This window comes from Panthera onca, chromosome E1 (genome assembly GCF_046562875.1).
Source record: "Panthera onca isolate mPanOnc1 chromosome E1, mPanOnc1 haplotype 2, whole genome shotgun sequence".
Lineage (NCBI taxonomy): Eukaryota > Metazoa > Chordata > Mammalia > Carnivora > Felidae > Panthera > Panthera onca.
The window spans coordinates 8,827,097-8,840,141 of record NC_138352.1 but is presented as its reverse complement, the minus strand read 5'-3'; the positions used below and the strand labels follow the sequence as shown (position 1 = coordinate 8,840,141).

Genomic DNA, 13,045 nt, shown 5'->3' with positions numbered 1-13,045 from the left:
GGCAGTCCCCTCCGCCCGCTCCGGTTGACCAGGTGAGAATCCCTTTGGGGCTTCTCGCTGATGTGGTTTTATGAAAGCTCCAGCTTCGGGGCACCTGGGTGGCTCAGTCAAGCAACCGACTTCAGCTCAGGTCACCATCTCACTGTTTGTGAGTTCGAGCCCTGGGTCAGGCTCTTTGCTCTCAGCACAGAGCCCGCTTCGAATCCTCTGTCCCCCTCTCTCTCTGCCCCTCCCCTGCTCGCACTCACACACTCTCTCTCTCTCTCAAAAATAAATAGAAATTAAAAAATGTAAAAAATTTAAAAAGAAAGCTCCAGCTTTAGGGAAGGGGTGGGGGCAGCCTGGAGGCTGCAGGAGGGGAGGAGTGAGGTCCTAGAGGAATGGGGCCAGAAGCTGTCCAGACAGCCAGGCTGATGTCCCCGGGGCAGCCTTGCAGAGAGCCAAGGGACACCCCGTGAGAGCAGCTGGTAGTCACATTTTCCCGCTCAGTGGGGCTTGCGTTAATTGGCATTAATTGGCATTAATCAGGGTGGGGAAGCAGCGGGAAGTGGCAGTGCTGTCCCATAACCACCTCCCAGGGGGACATTCATCAGCCTTCTGGGGCTTGAGACGGGGTGTCAGCGTGTGGGTGGGGGGAAGTCTCTGCTCCTGCTTTTGTCCCTCTTGAGCTCAACGTCCTAGTGCCTTCTGTCCCTTCCCTGGCCCTTGTTCCTCCCCCCTCCCCATATTCCCAGTAGCCCCCCACGTGCACTGATGCACATACATTAATTGAGGAGAAAGTCTCGCCGAGAGAGTGTCGTAGTCAGCCCTCAGGGGTGCCCTCCCGGGGCTGGGGTGACCTACCCCCAGTGCGGTTGGGTGGGCAGCTGGGGAAGAAAGGGCGAGAGGTTGGAGGAGTCCAGTAGGGGTACGCTCCCTGCATCTCCCTCCCCGGAGTCAGGGGTGTCTCGGGAAGGGGATGTGGGGGTTGGAGACCCTTCTCTGCAGGAGGACAGGGAGGGAGACTGGGGGAGCTGAATCAGTGGCCGGGATCTGGGACTCACTACTGCCAGCTGGAGACCCGCTCCCCAGTGTCCTGGGCAACCGTGGGCCTGGCGTGGGGACCTGGGCGCTGACTCTGGCTGTTGCCCTGATCTCCTCAAAGGTCTCCTGTGAGCCGTCCCCCGCCCCACCCTGCCCCCCCGGTGAGTCTCTGTTTTCTACCTGTGATGTGAAGTGGTTGAGTCAGATGACATCTGAGGTGTTTCTTGGAACGATGTTTGGCCTGATGTGACGTGATTCTGGGACTGCTAGGTGTCTCCATCCATGGGTGCATACCTCACCCATTCACCCCTCTATCCGCCCGTCTGTCCATCCATCTATTATCCACTCTTCTGTCCATCCGCATATACGTCCATCCGTCAGTTCATCCATGCGTGCATACATCCTCCGTCCACCCCTCTATCTGTCCGTCCATCCATCCATGCGTGCATCCATCCATCCCTTATCCACTCTTCTGGCCATCCATATATCCATCCTTCCATCCATCTGTTCATCTGTCTGCCCATCCATTCGCTTGTCCATCTGTGCACCCACACACCTGTCCATCCGTCCGTCCATCCCTCTATCCATCCTCCCCTCCTCCCTCCCTCCATCCCCGCATCCTTCCATCCATCCATCCAGTAGGTAAGAACCTGTTCCATGCCAGATCCTGTTGCAGACTCCGGTGATGACACAGCAATCTGTGAAGAGAGGGATCTGTGTGAACACACAGGACGGGTCCCAACCACCGGCTGGGGAGTAGCAGGGGAGGCTTTGAAGGAAGTCACTGAAGCTTCGACCTGAAGGGTGCGGGTGCCAGGCAAGCCTCAGGGTTTGTTGTGAGAATGTAAATGAGTTCATGAATGGCAAAGGGGGTGGAGCCCGTCTCCACAAATGCAGGTGACCGTCATCACAGGACGGACCTTTAGCATCATCTCGTCTCCGGGTGTCCTGACCTCCAGCCGCCTCAAAGTGCCTCCCGTCCCCTGAACCACCATGCACGTTTCTCTCTCTTGCTCACCTCTCTGTGCCTCCTTAAGACCATGCTGAAGCGTGACTTCCTCCACGGAGCTTTCCTTGTGTCCCCCAGGAGGTTCTCCCTACCTGCAATTTGAAAGCACTCCTGTGTCGCTCCAAGCACCTGCCTCCTCCGCACGGCAGGCAGGTGGGCCATGTCAGCCACATGGGTGGCCTCAGCCAGGAGGCACCCACTGCCGAAGGGCAGTGCCCAGGGTCCAGAGGCTGCCTCCCTCCCCCTGATGCCCCGGGGTTCCTGGAGGATGGGCCTCGCCCTTGTACCCCGCCCCGCTGCTGGAAGCTGGCCAGGCTGGAATCTGGCCAGGCTGGAATCTGGAAGGGGACAGAGGCCACGCAGAGGGCAGGGGGGCAGGCCCGGTGTGGCCTCTCGCGCCCTCCTGAATCAGTGGCTCTTTCTGGGGTCAGATGCACAGCCTCCTCTGTGCGTCCCGGCCCGGGTCATCTTCTCTAGTGACTCCTGCATGGGCTGGGGGACAGGTTTGGGGAACCTGCTACTTACCTGTGCAGGACGGTTCTCTGTGCAGCAGGAGCAGAGAGGGCGAATCTGGCTGGCGGGTGCTGAACCCTGGTCCTGCTTCTCCATTCAAGGATAAGGGGCAGGGGGAGGGGGGAGCGGACGGTGCAGGGAATCTGTCCTCGGAGTGTGAATCTTTTCCTGGGTGGTGGGTGTCTGCTGACACCCCCCCCCCGCCCCCACCGCTAGCATCCTTCTCTGGGGACGCAGGAAGGACCCCCCCCCCATACTGCACCTGAGAGGGAAGGTGAGAGCTGGCTCAGGCCAGGCGCCGTCACAACCCTTGATCCCCAGCTCGCTTCTCGTTCCATCTCCTCCCTCCTCAGCCCATCTGGAATCCCGAGTCCTGGACAGGAGGCCAGGGAAGTGCAGGATCGGCCTCCTCCCCAGTGCCCTCGGGGAACCACTGAAATCTATTCCCCAAATCGCAGAAGCAATGAAATCTGCTGGGAAGGATCGCCAGGCCCCTCCTCGTCTGCACATGAGGCAGCTGCGCCCTAAAGGGGACCTGCCTGTCCTGCCCTGGGATGCGTGACCCGACTCCCCTCCTGGAGCTCACGCCAGCCCCGCTGCGCCCGCAGACCGTGGACCCCAGGGCCATGTGCTCCGGAGGCACAGAGTGAGTGCGGTCGCTAATGAGTGTCATGACTTGTGGGCATCTGTGGGAGTGTAGTCACCTCCGGGCACCTCCTGCGGTCATAGGCAATTTCCCTCAAAGCTAATGAGGCTTGAGCTTCGGGGCCCCTCACCTGCCCGCCCTTCGGAGGCTTTTATACATAATTTTGTTTGATATTTTGTGTCTTAAAGAGAATCACCAAATCGTGGCTCTGCAAGCTTCAGGCCCCTTGTAGACCCAGGGGTGGAAGCCTAGTGTGCAGAGGCCCCAGCCCAGCATTGCCAGAGGCCCAGAGCCCGAGGCCACTCCCGCCTGGGGGCTCAGCCTCCCCCGCTGCTGGGAACTCAAACATAAACCCTCCCCGCTGTATGGCGCTTGACAGTTTGCGACAGGAGCTTCACGGTCTCACAACACCCTGTAAAAAAAATGCTCTTGGGGCGCCCGGGTGGCTCCGTCGGTTAAGCGTCCGACTTCGGCTCAGGTCATGATCTCGCAGTTTGTGAGTTCGAGCCCCGCGCTCGAACTCTGTGCGGACAGCTCGGAGCCTGGAGCCTGCTTCGGATTCTGTCTCCGTCTCTGTCTCTCTCTGTCTCTCTCTCTCTCTGTGTGTCTCAAAAATAAATAAACATTAAAAAAGAGAGAGAGAGATGCTCTTGTCACCGTTTATTCGCAGAAGAAGCCAAAGGTCACAGGTTAGGGGCTGTCCTAAGGGCACACAGGAGAGAACGGGCCAGGGCTTGCCCCCCGCAGATCTCAGACTCCAAGCCCCACTCAGTCTCCACCAAACCTTGAGCCCCATTGGCTAGGAGCTTACGCTGGTGTCTAAACGCATCCCAAGTTTTCCGTGGGTGGATTCGTTAGTGACGGGCTGCTTTGAATTCGACGTCCGCTCCCTGCTGGCCACTGAGCGCGGGGCCACCCTGCACCCCCTTCCCTCTGCCGCTGTGCATTCTGGGCAAACCCATTTTCATATCAAATCAAACAAAAGCAGCCTCATTCAGGAGGGTAGGTCCACCGGGAGAAACGCAGAGCCAGCAGGGAGAGACAGGGAGGGCCGGGCCAGTGAAGACTGGCCCCTCCTCCTGTGCGAAATGGGGGTGGCGGGGCATCGCCCGACGACACAGGTGAGGACGCCACAAAGCCGTGGGGGTGAAGCAGCCAGCAGGGTGTCCCAGCTGCCAAGTGCACGGTCAGGGTTCACTTGGGTCCTTCCGGAGTCACCTGCCACGTAGGGGACTGTCTACACCTCTGCGTCCACTCAGCCATCAGGGAGAGCTTGTCTCTGGTGCCGTTTGCTCTTCGGGAAGGATGCAGAGCTCTTGGCAGGTGCTGTGGCCCGTCCCCCCAGATCCCCTTCCCTGGTACCCCAGGCTCTCCAGCGCAGCTGCCCGTCCCCCGCCAGGGCTGCCCTCACGACTGCTGTGAGGGTGCCCGCACCACCTTGGCCAGGAGCACGGAGGGGATGCCGAGAAAGGGGCATCCCCCCGGCGAGGGCCGGGCAGCAGGCAGGGCCCCAGGACGGGCACCCGGGAGCTGCCATCGGCGACTTGCTCAGCCGACAATACACAGCACCGCTGTGTATCGGGGGAGGGGGATGGCGGGGGGGGAGGGGGTGGCGGGGTGGGGAGGGGGTGGCGGGGTGGGGAGGCTGGGGCGTGAACTGGCAACCAGAGCTTGGCTTCTCCACCAGGGGCAGGGGCAGGGGCTCTAAGGGATCAAGACACTGGACTCTTGCCTTACCTCCTCGTCCCCTGCCTCCCAGACCGGCTTGACTTGAGCAGTGGGTAGAAGTCTTAGGGAGCAGAGAGGCACAGGGAAGGACCCTGACCATCCACTACCAGTGATGAGTATCTTCAAGCTTAACCTTGCCAGCTACCCTTCGTCTCCTCATTTATAAACTGTTTAATGTTTATTTATCTTTGAGAGAGAGAGAGAGAGAGAGAAAACACGCTCGTGTGAGTGGGAGAGGGGCAGAGAGAGAGGGAGACACAGAATCCAAAGCAGGCTCCAGGCTCCGAGCCGTCAGCCCAGAGCCTGACGCGGGGCTCGAACTCACAGGCCGTGAGATCATGACTTGAGCCAAAGTCAGATGCTTAACCGACAGAGCCACCCAGGCGCCCCATCGCGTCCTCATGTATAAAAAGGGTGCTATGCTGAATGTCATGCCTAGTGCCATATTCTGTTGGGGACATCAGAGAAGTGATCAAAGATAAAGCCCCACGGACACTACCGTGATATCAGCATCACAGCAGGAGGGACTGGAGTTAGACACAGAGAAGTGTGTTCATTTGGTGTGTGGTGTGCGTGCTTGCACGTGTGCACGTGTAAAATGTTCCTTCCTACTGGTCGTTAAGGATTAAAACAAGCCAGGCCACCGTCGTTGACAGGCCTTCTGCAAATACCTGAGGTCGTGGAAACTATCAGATCGTCAAAAACAAGGAAGTCTGAGAAACGGGCACGGTCTGTAAGAGGCTAAGGAGACGTGACGGCCAAATGAATGTGGCGTCCTGGGACAGAGAAAGGACACGGGGGAAACACTGAACAGGAAGCTGAATAGATAATGTAGATCACATCGTTTACTTAGTGAGAAGGTACCAGCACTGGTCCCTTAGTTGTGACAGACGTGCCATAGTCATGTAAGATGGGGACACCGGGGGGAGCCTGGGTGTGGGGGAGGTAGGAACCCTCTGAACCCCCTTCATAACTGTTCTGTAAGTCCAGATCTATCCCAAAATAAGAGGTTCACTCAGCGCCCCACCTCCTCATGCTCCCTTCTCCCAGGACAGAGCTGACGGGTTTCTCTATTTCCCGTCTCAGTTTTTATGTGACTTTAACCTGTGTTTGACACGGACACAGTACTGTTGCCCCAAACCTTGCGTCTACGTCTGATTGGTTCCTGACTGTGTAGCAAGGCCACCGGGAGCGGAGGAGGCAGGGCGGCCTGGCGGCTAGGGGTGGGGACCCCGCTGCGTCCCATCGCGGCAGGTGCTTACCACGGGTCTTGCCGAGCAAGCGACGTAACCTGTGAGTGCCAGTCTCATCTGGGCCTCGGTTTTGTGTGGGAAGCTGTAAGGCCCCAGCAGGGGCCCAGCCTGGTGTAGATGTGTGTGAGATGGAGGTTGTGGGCCTCCCTTTATGCACATTGTCCGCTTGTGTGCCCAGGGCCGTGTCTGTGTAATCCCCGAGGCCTGCACCCCCGACGGGGTCCCGAAGGGCTTGGTCAGAGTTCTCCGGTGGCCACAGGCAGCCCAGCCCCATGCCGGAGAGGCAGCCGAGAAACGCCTTCCCTTGCTGTAAGTCAGCAAGCTGGGTATGTCAGTGGGCACCTGTCTGCTGCCCTGAGCTCCTCCTTCCAGCCTCCTTTCCTTCAGTGGAATGATTCACCCGTCCGTCCGTCCGTCCATCCATCAGTCCGTCCATCTAACCGTCCATCCATCCACTGTTCAGTCGTTTGTTCGCTGGGCACCTTCTCTGTGCCAGATTCTGCCCTGGACCCCGGGAAGCAGCCCTGAACATGCAGGTGAATCCTGACCCTCACGGAGAATGTCTGGGGCAGAGCGGACCATAAACCGGGGACCCCTGAGCACCATAGACTCAAGCAGTCATAACTGCTAAGAGGGGACAGACCAAGCGATGTGAATGAACAGTGCTGGAACACAGAGCAGGTGCCTGGAGGAGGTGACGTTGGAACTAAGCCAGCAGAAGGCCCAGGTGGAGGGAAAACCATATGCAAAGATGGGGGTAAGCCTGGCTTGTCGGAAGGCTGGGAGCGGTACGCGGAGGCTGGCTGGACCCGGGCCACGTAGGGCCTCCCAGACCACGGAAAGGGGTTCTGGTTTTACTTCAAAGGCAGTGGGGAGCCATGGAAATGCGGGTTTTTTGGAAAAAAAATTCTTATGGTAAAACTATACATAAAGCTTATCATTTTTAACCTTTTTTTTTCTTTTTTTAAAATGTTTATTTTTGAGAGAGAGAGAGACAGCATGAGCAGGGGAGGGGCAGAGAGAGATGGAGACACAGAATCTAAAGCAGGCTCCAGGCTGTGAGCTGTCATCACAGAGCCTGACACGGGGCTCAAACTCACAAACCGTGAGCTTGTGCCCTGAGCTGAGGTTGGACACTTAACTGACTGAGCCACCCGGGGACCCCCTGACCTTTTTTTTCAATTGAGGTAGATTGCCGTGTAATAGTATCTTAGTCTCAGGAGTGCGGCAGAGTGATTTGACGATTAGACGCTTCACGGAAGCTCACCACCATAAGCATAGTTGCCATTTTTAACCGTTTTTAAGTGGACACGTCAGTGGCATTAATACACTCACACCCTGTGCCACCATTGCCTCCATCAACCCCAGAGCCTTTTCTGTCTCCCCAAACTGACGCTCTGTCCCCATAAACACTGGCTCCCCATACCTTCCCCCCTCCCAGGCCCTGGTACCTACCGATCTTCCTTCTGTCTCCGTGGGCCTGTCTAGCTGCCTTTTGGGAGTGGACTCCCACAGTTCTTGTCCTTTGTGGACTGGCTTATCTCCCTTGGCGTCACGTCGTCCTCAGGGTTCATCCGCATCGTAGCCGGTGTCAGAATTTCCTTCCTTTTCGGGGCTGAATAATATTCCCTGGTAGGGCTAGGCCGCATTTCGATGATCCACTTACCCGTCGATGAACATTTGCGTGGCTCGTACCCCTCAGCTACTGTGAAGAAGGCTGCTGTGGATATGGGCGAGCATGTACCTCCCGGAGACGCTGCAGCCTCTGGTCCTGGGGACCCGCACGCGGAGGTGGGAATGGGGGAATAGGGATGGTGGTGAGCAGGGGCGTGGCCTGAGTTGTTTGCCAGCTTGTTGCTAGCTTTGGAGTTTATTAGAGGAATCAAGTCGGGGACAGAATATGCTCTGGGGACCTGATGCGTTTCCTGGGGCTGCCTTATCGAAGTACCACAAGCTGCGTGGCTTAAAACAACAGAAATTTCCCGGGGCTCCTGGGTGGCTCCGTCGGTTAAGCATCTGGCTTCAGCTCAGGTCATGATCCGTGTGGTTTGTGAGTTCGAGCCCCGCGTCGGGCCCTTTGCTGACAGCTCTGAGCCTGGAGCCTGCTTCGGATTCTATGTTTCCCTCTCTGTCTGCCCCTCCCCCTCTCGTGCTCTCTCTCTCTCTCTCTCTCTCTCTCTCTCTCTCTCAAAACTAAACATTAAAAAAAAATTTTTTTTAAACCAAAACAGAGATGTCTTGTCTCGAAGTCCCAAGGCCAGAAGTCTGAATTCAGGGTGTCGGCAGAACCGTGGTCCCCTGAAACCCTGGTAGAATCTTTTCTTGTCTCTTCTCAGAGTCGGGGCAACCCTTGGCGTTCCTTGGTTCGAGGCTGCAACACCACCCCCCCCACCCCCCACCCCCCCTACTCCCCCGCCCAGACTCTGCCTCTGTTTTCACGTGGCCTCTACCCTGTGTACCTGGGTCCAGATTTCCCTCTTCTTATAAGGGCACCAGTCATACTGGATGTGGGCCTGCCTCAGTGACCTCATTTTAATTTTGTTACATCTGCAAAGGCCCCCTTTGCAAATAAGGTCACAGTCATAGGTACCAGAGGTGGGCCTTTATTATATCTGTCTCTGGGACACAATTCAACCCATAACAGGATTCTTGCTCCCACCCATGCAAAAAAGGCTTTGTAACCCTGGTGTTGTGACACCTTTTTTTTTTTACCCAAGGGGCCCTGGGCCTGAGGCCCAGCCATGCTGTCTGTGTCCCCAAGGCTAGGGCCCACCGGCTCCCAACTTCTGTCTCCTCCCCTCCCCTCTGCACGTCCCCAGCACCCTGTCCCTGACGGCCGTGCTCAGCAGAGCGGGGTTGATCTACGGCAGGCCTGGTGTTTAATCTCCCTTCCTTCCCACTGACCCTGCCCGGCCATCCGGGGCTGCCTCCCTTAGACTTCACTTCCCTTTGATGACAAACAAGTGATTTCTCACTCTCCCATTTATGGTTGTCTTTCCTCCGTAAGGGGCCTGCTCAGCCTGTCCAGTGAGTGATGGCCAGACAAATTTCAAGTGACAAGGAAATGTCCCCAAGGCTTCTCCTCAGTTCCTTGGGAGATTTGGAGGGGAAAGGGCAGAGGCGGCTTCTTCTCCTCTTCCGGGCTGCGGCTGCAGAGGAACTGAGGCAGGGAAGCCGGGGTGGTGCTCAGGACAGTGAGGGCCACCCCATCTGTCCTCTCTCTGGCCTCCTTCTGAGGTCACATGCCCTTTGCTTCATGGGGGGTGGGAGATCACCTTGCTCTGGATAGCATGTCCGGGACGGGGAGACCACGGTGGCTACTGATGGACAGAAACCAAGTTTCCTATAGGTTAGGGCAGCCATGGGGTGGCAACAGTAGGGTGGGGAGTCTGGAAGCCCAGCGTCTGGCCCCACTGTACTTCTCCTGGAAAGCATCCAGGAAATGGGGCAACATGACCAACCCCCCCCCAGTCATTTACATTTGAGAAGAGGCCGTTTGTGGGGTGTAGTGGGTAGGAACAACCCTTCCTGCCCAGCCCCTCCCCCTTGCTGTTTCCCAAGGAATCATTGAACTTCTCAGGCGCCTCCCCTCACTGAGCACCCAGTGGGGCGGAGCGCAGGCCCGGGTGTTTCTGAGCGTGACCTTGTTGGACACTGTTCCTTGGGAGGCCAGAAAGTGGTTTGCTTCACTCCTCATTGTTTTGCATGTCTCCTGTGCACATTGACTTCTTTATGTATTTATTGAAAAAGCTATCCTTGTACGTTTTAAATTTCTTTCAATGTTTATTTTTGATAGAGAGAGACAGACAGAGTATGAGTGGGAGACGGGCAGAGAGAGGGGGAGACACAGAATCCGGAGCAGGCTCCAGGCTCCGAGCTGTCAGCACAGAGCCCGACGCGGGGCTCCAACTCACGAACCGCGAGATCATGACCTGAGCTGAAACCAGGAGTCAGACGCTTCACCTCCCGAGCCCCCCGGGCACCCCAGCTATCCTTGCATATTGTAAAACCAGAATCCTGGTTTGAGGCCCCAAGGCCCCAGCATAATGTGATCATCACCTGGCAGAAGGCCCTCAGTGATCCCTTCAAAATGGGGCAGAGAGATGAAGGGGAAAATGTGGGGAGTGTCAGCAAAGCAGAGACGCAGGGAGCCTGGGACAGGGGTTACCGACTCAGGAGCCAGACAGGCTGGGATTATTAGCTGAGTGACTTTGGGAAGGTCCTTAACCTGTCTGTGCCTCAGTTTCTCTAAGTATAAAGTGGGCACAATCATGGCACCTACTTGAGACCAGCTTCTGAGTGTGAGCTGCGACCCCAGCACTCACTGACCCCTCCTGCGGGGCCCAGTGCAGTGAAAGCCAGCGTCCCTGGATGTCATGAATCTTCACCAGCCCTATGCCCCCAGCGCAAGGTGCCTGCCGGAAAGCCAGGCATCTCCAGGGTGGAAACAAGCCACGCCCCCTGCAGGGTTAGGTGGGGCCACGCCCACCCAGCAGCAGGTCCTTATGCCAGGCAGGGAGGGGTCAGCAGTGCCCACTTCTTGGGTCCTTTCTCTTCGGCCAGTGGCAGGTTTGCGAATGGAGATGCTGGGTTTCTCTCTTCCGGGGTAATTTTCATCTGATTTAGGTGCCTCCTGGCAAGACTGTAAAGAAGAGCAAAGGGAATTTAAAGCGGGGAAGCAGAGTCACTGCCCCAGGGAAGGATGCCATAGGATTGGCACATTGAGAAAGGGCGCTACCCCTGCTTTGGGGACATTTTCCCAACCGCGGTGGGTTTCCCGATCTTTCTTCGCCCCCAGGTGAACACATGCCCACCTGCATAGGCCCCAGTCTGCTGTGGGAACGAACCCTTCTCCCCCTTTCTCTCCCAGCCTCTACCCTCCAGGCCACGTGGCCAACCTCTCTGCCTTCCACCAACCCCCCCCCCCCCCCAGCCTGCTCTCCATTATCAGATCTGGAGCCGATAAAAGGAGCCCTTATGAGTCGGGTCAATAGATCCAACTTTGGGAGATAAAAGCATGGGGGTTGGGGAACAAAGTGGAGAACGCAAGGCAGAGGAGGCAGGAGTTGGGGCCGGAGGAGGGGAGCCATCGAGTTCTGAAGGCCCCAAAGCGAAATCATGGACAGATTGAAAATCTGCTTTGATGGCCTCTCCGTTTATCTCCCTCGTTAACAGGCGGGTCCATTTGGCAGGGGTGAGGGGAGCGGGGCAGGAGGCTGGCCGCGTTTCAGTTTGATTTCTCGGGGCTTACGATCCATCGTCTCTGCATAAAAAGGGATTAATATCTGGGGCTGAGTATTAACTGAATGTTCAGACACGCGTGCACGCGCACACACACATATGCACACACACACACGCACACACACCGCTATCCCAGGCTGCCAAGTCAGGCGGGCACCGTTCCAAGATCCGTCCCTCGTCCCCAAAACCTCAGGGTAGGCTAGTGCTCCTCCACCCCCGCTTTCACTCCTGCCCCCACCCCACTGCCCTCCAAGCTCCGACAAGAGGCCTCCCTGTCCCCATTTTGTAAATAAAGTACAGGGCGCTCCTGATCCCTTTGGGAGGGATTAAAGTGTCAGGAAGGGGGAGGTAGGCTCCAGGGAGAGGAGGGGGCTGGGCTGCAGTTACCTGCAGGCTGCTCATAACCTTCCAACATCAAAGAGGCCCCAGCAGCCCCTTGTCACCTGCCCCCAATGAGGACAGGGGAAGTTGGAAGCTAGCTTTGTGTCCCTGCGTTCCCCACATGTTTGCTCATGGAAGGGACCCCACTGTGGGCCTTGAGTGGGAGGAAGCGGAGAGAAAGGGATGGGTGATTCGGTGAGCCCTCATTATTTGGAGGGGGTGTCTCTCTGTGGTCCACCTGGGCCGTTCTCTCTGGCCTGAACAGACACCAGCATGTCTGGCCCTGTTGCAGAGAGAGGTGGGGTGCCCAGGTGGCGTAGCCCCCCCCCCCAGGGGGCTTGGATATCGTGGATGGGGGCAGGTGGGAGGCGGGACCTAAACACCCAGGGCTTCTGATTGTCCCTTAACTAGATCAGGGGGAGCTTGGGGGTGCAAGGCAAACAAGGAATCAAGTCACAGCCTTTCCTGGGCTTGGAGAGGGCCTCAGAAGTCCGGCAGCCCCCGAGCCCTCCGCAGCCCAGCACTGCTTACCTCCCCTGGGTAGCGATTGCCTGCTTGATTCTCTGGCTCTCCCCCTAGGCCAGTGGTTCCCAAAGTGCGCTCCCTGGACCCATGGCAACGGGGTCTCCTGGGCACTGGTTAGAAATGCAGATTCTCCCTGCTGAATCAGATACTCTGCCGATGGAGCTCAGCATGTCTTTTCCTACCTAACAAGCCCCCCAGGGGATTCAGATGCTGCCCTGGTCCATCAACTCTGCGGGGCCAGGATGGGGGCCCATTTGCTAGGGAAGCAGAGCCCCTGGAACATGGGAAGAGGTTAGAAGATGTGTACAGCCTGTGTGAACAAAGGAAAGGTGTCAGGACCGGTGTGGAGAGAAGGGGAGGAACTAGGAAGATACGGTTTGTCTGGTGCGGATGTGGTCCTTACACGGGCGTATATCAGCCCGAGCTGCCCTTCCCTCCTCCCGCCGCCCATGCCCCACAGAGGCGAGCCCGCCGGTGGACAGGGGCCACCAATGGGCAAAGCAACTTGGTGTTCCAGGGACTTGCCTGGCCTGACCCAGGTTCCGAACAGCCCTCTGCCAGTCACACCCACCGACAGAGAGATTCCTGCCCCGGAGTCAACTTCGGTGACACACAGGTGTCCCAGGGCCTCTGCTCATCCTGTGCCTCTCTTCCCAGTCACTGTTCAGTGGTGAGCCTTCGAGAGCTCGCCATCGGCCACGCTGGGGGTGTTCACACCACGGAAAT

The 13,045-nt window shown here is 57.5% G+C and overlaps 1 protein-coding gene and 1 long non-coding RNA gene across 3 annotated transcripts in view; one reads left to right on the top strand and one right to left on the bottom strand.

Moving 5' to 3' along the window:
• The window catches only part of SDK2 (sidekick cell adhesion molecule 2), a 264,926-nt gene that overhangs the window by 88,620 nt on the left and 163,261 nt on the right, over window positions 1–13,045 (top strand). The window lies entirely within an intron of this gene.
• Window positions 3,960–8,003, bottom strand: LOC132688616 (uncharacterized). Its single transcript, XR_009614621.3, has 3 exons — window positions 7,628–8,003; window positions 4,929–5,105; window positions 3,960–4,485 (listed from the first exon to the last, which is right to left on the bottom strand). It is a non-coding gene; the product is annotated as an uncharacterized LOC132688616 (long non-coding RNA).